Source organism: Suricata suricatta, chromosome 8, assembly GCF_006229205.1.
Source record: "Suricata suricatta isolate VVHF042 chromosome 8, meerkat_22Aug2017_6uvM2_HiC, whole genome shotgun sequence".
Taxonomy (NCBI): domain Eukaryota; kingdom Metazoa; phylum Chordata; class Mammalia; order Carnivora; family Herpestidae; genus Suricata; species Suricata suricatta.
In genome coordinates, this window is record NC_043707.1 from 62511282 (window position 1) to 62517497 (window position 6216).

Genomic DNA, 6216 nt, shown 5'->3' on the forward strand with positions numbered 1-6216 from the left:
GATGGACTTCCCAGAACCTCTTTGCTTTAGAGAGCAGGGCTTTGAAGAAAAGATGACAGAAATAGGAAATACTACAAAAGGACTGGAGGATAGGAGGTATAGAAGAGGTAGAAATGAACAGCAAGTGTATCCTTGCTATAGAGAGGCTGGTGAGCTTATTTTGTCTTGTAAGTTTGTGTGCTTTGCAGTTTTGAGGGGTATCTTAGGTGTTCGAAGCCCTTTAGCCTGGCCTCCACAGGCCTAGACAAGGCCTAGACAAAGAGGAACTAGACAAAGGCCTAGACAAAGAGGAACTTCCCAAGCAAGTAGAAGTGTCAGGAGACTACTTCAAGACAGAAGGTGCAAATTTTAGATTGTTAGGCAAAGGGACAAGGTGTTTTCAACACCACTTGCCTCTTTTTTCATCCCAGAAGATACATGACATATAGTAGGCACACAAAAGATATTAGCTTTGGTTTTGCCACATATTTGATAATTCCTACATCCCTGGATGAGAGTTCTATAAGTCAGGAATTGGATAATAGTTATCCAGGCCAGTCATGTGCAGATATGTTTTTGTTTGACCATCATATTATATTCAAAAAGAATATAAATGTCTTAAAACAAGGCTGCCATGTTGCACAAGTCCGGAGAACATCACTTGCATGTAATGTGGCAGCCCTGAGGACAAGGGGCACCCATGTGCTCCTTCCAAGAGGACCCACCACTAAGACTTTTCTTACACCCGATTCACACAGATTTGTTACCTCCTTTGCTCTGCAGGTATTCATGTTGCCTCCTTGCTCATCACTTTGACTATTCATTCTTCAATCCTTTATTTCCTAAACATTTATTAAATGTCTTCTATATGCTAGACATTACACGAGGCATTAATATATTATTTAATAATGATATCAATCACATGAATATGTGTTATTGTTTCCATTTTATTGAAAAAGAAACTGAGACTTAGGAAAGTTAAGTAAATTATTCAAGCTCTCATAGCTAGAAAGTGGCAGAATCAGGACTTAACTCTAAATGTGACTGAATCCAAAGCACAAGCTCTTTCCATTGTGGAAAATGTTTCTCCATTTACATTTTTAAAACTCAGGCCATGTTTATTCGAAGTAATCTCAGATTATGGCATTACAAAACCTGTGTACCAAGGGAAGAAATAAATATTAGAACCAATAATATGTTTTAAAATAGTGTTAAGCACCCTATGATCAGAAGGATCTAAAGAGTCTTCTCGGGTTATTCCCTTCAAAGGGCTGTAATTTATCATGGTGCTTATTCTATTCTAACTGAAGAAACTTTTTAGCTTATTGATAGTCAGGATTACCCAACCTGAAATGGGTCATGATAAGGTCCTGGACCACTGGGTGGCAGTTCTAATGTCCCAAATGTCTGTTGACAACATCATGGATCATTAAATTGTTAGAGTATTTACAAAATGTGATTTCATGCAGCGGTGAAAATGAAGGATCTACAATTATATGCAACAACATGAATGAAACAAGATGTTGTTTAAACAAAGAAAATCATTGAAGAATGTGTATAGTAGGTTTCCGGTCTTAAGAGTCTTCAAAGCAAAAAATCAAACAGTGTGTGTTTAGACCTAAATACATTTGTGATAAAACTATGGGACAGGGAGAAGCAGGATAAACCAAATTTCATAATAGTGGTACCTCCTGGGGCATAGGGAGGCACAGAAGTGGTAAAGAGACACAGATATATCCAACATCATTGGCAATACTCTTAAGTTGGGGGTATATTAGTGACTGTTCAATTCATTGTGTCTCATAAGTAATTTGTTATATATTAATATATATCAAATATTAATCAATAAAAAGTATAGAATAGAAATTCAATTGTCACCAAGGGTATTCTAAATTACTGATAAAAAATATTGCTTTGCTTTTCTCTAGGAGATTACCAATCATGGGGCCTCAAAGGAAGATTTTCTTTGGAGACATTATTTAATTTGGCTAAGAATAGTAGAAAAAATTTCAGAAATAAACTCAAAGAGAAGAAATTGTGGTTTTGTGTGTGTGTGTGTGTGTGTATACAAGTACACTATTTATCATGTTTCCTTCTTCCAGAATTTTTCAATAGATGTGTCAAGCTCTTTGTGATCTCTGATGCTAACGAGAGCCAGAGGAGGGGGAGATTGTGGGACAGAGTGATAGAATCCTAGTTCTGACCAATCTGACATGCTAACAAAAAGCACATAAGCAGGGAAAAATACTTCCTTGTATCAAATTCCCATTATTTCAGCTCGAAGAGCAATTGTTTTCTTTTAACATTTTCATTTAACATATTTGACTGAGGGTACTCCTCACATTCTGAAACATGTCATACAATTTGGAACTGTTGTGGTTTAAAAGTTGAGCTCAACTTGGGGCACCTGAGTGGCTCAGTCGGTTAAGTGTTCAACTTCAGCTCAGGTCTTGATATCATGGTTGGTGGGTTCAAGCCCAGCGTCGAGCTCTGTGCTGAATGCTTGCTCAGAGCCTAGAGCCTGCTTCAGATTCTGTGTCTCCTTCTATCTCTGACCCTCCCTACTCATGCTCTGTCTCACTCTATCTCTCAAAAAAGAAATAAACGTATAAAATTTTTTTAAAGAGTTGAGCTCAAGAGTTAAATATATTTAGTCACCAGTGCAAGTGTGTTCTCAGATATTGAATATTCTGCACAACTAATGCTTTTCCTAAACTTTTTAAACTTTTGCTTACAGTGAAATCGGACTCCAGCTTTTGTATGAAAAATCCATTTCACAATTAATTTCAACAATCAAACAATCAAAATTACTTTGCTGTTTTGTTCCTTTATCTGACAGAAAGACGAACCAAATATAGTAATATATTTTCCTTTTTAAAAAAATTTTTATTTAAATTCCAGTTGGTTAATACACAGTGTAATATTAGTTTCAGGGGTACAATATAGTGATCCCACAATTCTATACACCACCCGGTGCTCATCACAAGTGCCCTCCTTAATCCATATCACCTATTTCCCCCATCTGTCCCCACCCACCTCTCTTCCCTGGTAACCATCAGTTTGTTGTCTATAGTTAAGAGTCTGCTTCTTGGTTTGCCTCTCTCTTTCTTTTTTCCCCTTAGTAATGTATTTTCTATATTGGAATCTCCATTATTTAAGCTGCTTGTAACTTTTGAGACAATAATATTTCAGGAAGGAGATAGTGTGTAACACTGTGCTCCTTTACATGCTCTGCAAGGTGGCAAATGAGCATTTCCTGGACTTAGACATGGTAGTTTCTTTCCTTTATGCCTCAAGCAAGTCTTTGGGATGCTACCCATCAAAACATAGCTTTTCTTCATTCATTTTAATGGGGAGCAAGGAGTTTGGAATTTTTAGGTTCAAAAACCAATGCAGTCTTACTTTGACCTTTCTCAGCTTGCTAAATGCCCTCCAGTCCTCTGCACTGGAGTGTAGCGAGCAGAAGTGAATTCTCATCAATCTCATGAAGGAAGGCGATACATCTGATCTACTGAATAGTTTCGAGCCACTGCTTCAATAATTCAAAATATGTAGTTGCAGTCCATTTGCTGCAATGGTGGCTGCATCAGTGTCTATAATCTGGTGCATTGGATATTCATCCAAGAACTGATGCTTGTCTTCCATATCACAAACACCCAATTTTCTGATGTCATTGCTTTATAATCTTTAATTTAGAGAAAGCATGTAAAATGTTAGTAAATTCTCTCTGGAAAATAAAAAGTTACTTAGAGAGATTGTAATCTTTCCTGCTGTAACTTTGGAGAAATTTACCCTCTTGTGATAAGAGAACGATTTGAAATTATAGACCAAGGCCGGTTATATTTCCAAGATGGTAACGTAATTTGTAAACAACTTCATATGAACACAGACGCTACAATGATCACAGACTGCTTCCAACTGCAAAGGAAGTCCTTGAATTTTGAGAGATATTTTCAGAGACGAATGTTGGCATAACATAAACTTTGTCACCTAATGAAATAGATAAGAATTTCCATGTTTTTTTAAAGACCAGAACTTTAAATTCCAAAGTACTTCAATCATTAGCTTAAAATGATAACAGAAACGATTTGAGGTCAAAACTGTAATCTTTGTCTTACCATCACTAAATGAAATTCCATGCTAAGCAAGCTCACTGTTGAATTTTTTTCTGATAACGCAAATTTTCCTGTGTCTGTTTTCCCTGAATTTATCTCCAATGCTAGCCTCTGGTGTTAGCTTTAAATCTCCTTACTCTCTCCTTTTTTCACTTCCAAAGCTCTTGCCACGTCCGTAAATCATTATTTTTCCTGGGTTTATAAACATTATAAACATAATTTCTAGAATACCTTGTTACTAGAGAAATCACTCAGAAATATAGGTTCTTTACCTTCTGTTGTAGTGTGGATTTGAATATTTTAGTGTCAAGGTTTATCTTCTTTTTCATCAATACAGATTGCTCATCGACACTTGAAATTGTAGGTGGAAGTAAATTTACATTCAGTCACATCTAACATTAATTTTTTTTAAACTTTTGATTTTGAAATAATATAAGACTCACAAGAAGCTGCAAAAATACTACAGAGATTTCCTGTGCAAACTTCACCCTGCTTTCTCTAATAACATCTTGAGTAATCATACTTAGTTATCAAACCAAGAAATTATCGTTGGTATAATATTATTGATGAAACACAGAACTTGTTCAGATTTCAACAGCTTTTACATGCACTCTTTCATGTTTGTGTGTGTATGTAGTTTTATGAAATTTTATCATATGTGTATATTCATACGACCACCTTCACAATAAGGATACTGTTCTGTTACCACAAAGAAGTCCCTCAAGCTTACCTTTCATCATCACAGCTTCTTTCTAACCTTAACCTGTGCCCAACATTTGTCTGTTCTTCGTCACTATGATTTTGTCTCTAGGTGCTAATGGAATCCTACAGCATGTAACCTTCTGAGACTGGCTTCTTCCACTCAACAATGCCTTTAAGATCCATTAATGTTTCATGTATTAATAGTTTGTGCCTGCTTATTTCATTTTATGGACAGTTTCTAATCTGTACACCCACAGGAGGACACTTGGGTTGTTTCTAGCTATGGGCTATTACAAATAAAGCTCCTATGAATAGTTACATATAAGTTCTTGTGTGGACTTATTTTAATTTCTCTATGACAAATACCCCAAAATGCAATTGCTGGGTTGTGTCATTAAGTGAATGTTTAACTTTAAAAGAATCTGCCCAACTGTTTTCCAGAGTAGTTGTACTATTTTACATTCTCCACAACAATGTATATGAGAGATCTAGTAGCTTCACATCCTTGATGTTCTTCTTGTAGTGTTCCAGTAGGTATGTAATGGTAGCTCATTGTGGCTTTCATTTGCATTTCCCTAATGGTTAGTGATGCTGAAATTTTTTTCATGTGATTGTTTTCTATCTGCATGTCCTGTTTGGTAAATTGTCTATTCAAGTCTTTTTTGCCCATTTCTTAATTGAATTGTTTGTTTTCTTAATGTTGAGTTTAGAGAAGTTTTTTTTTTTATACATTTGGCTTACAAGTCCCTTGTCAGATATGAGATTTGCAAACATTTTTGCCCAGTCAGTGGTTTCTCTTTCATCTTTTTAACACAGACTCTCACAGAGCCAAAGTTTTAAATTTTTATGAAGTCGAGTTTATTGATTTTTTCCCCTTGTTTTGTTGTCATATATACAGAACTCTTGGTTTAACTGTAGGTCATAAATATTTTCTTCTAAAGATTTTATAGTTTTTCATTTTATATTTAGATCTATGATCCATTTTGAGTTAATAGTTTTATAAAAAGTAAGGTTTATAAAGGTCATATTTCTTTTTTTCTTCCTATTTTATTGTTCCAACATTTACTGAAAAGACTATCCTTTGTGCATTGGATTGCTTTTGCATCTTTGTCCAAAATCAGCTGAGTGCACTTAATTAAATCCTTTTCTGGGTTCTCGATTCTGTTCCATTGGTCTACGTGTTTATCCTACCTCCAGAAGCACACTTTCTTAATTACTACAGACATTTCTTCATTATATGTAATTTCTTAGGTAAGAATTCACTCAATAGCACTGTCATATATATCTTTATATCTGTATCTATATTAAGCTGTGAAGTAACTCTTTGGTGGTATATGTTCTCAGAATTTTGAGGCTCTCGTTCTCTTTCAAAAAAATATTTAATATAAGCTAAATAATATGATATCTCATATACAGTAGA

At 35.2% G+C, this 6216-nt stretch overlaps 1 long non-coding RNA gene across 1 annotated transcript; it reads right to left on the reverse strand.

Moving 5' to 3' along the window:
- Positions 1–906: 906 nt before the first annotated feature.
- On the reverse strand, positions 907–4896 carry LOC115297686. The gene is made up of 2 exons (XR_003911463.1): positions 4825–4896; positions 907–1134 (listed from the first exon to the last, which is right to left on the reverse strand). It is a non-coding gene; the product is annotated as an uncharacterized LOC115297686 (long non-coding RNA).
- Positions 4897–6216: the final 1320 nt, after the last annotated feature.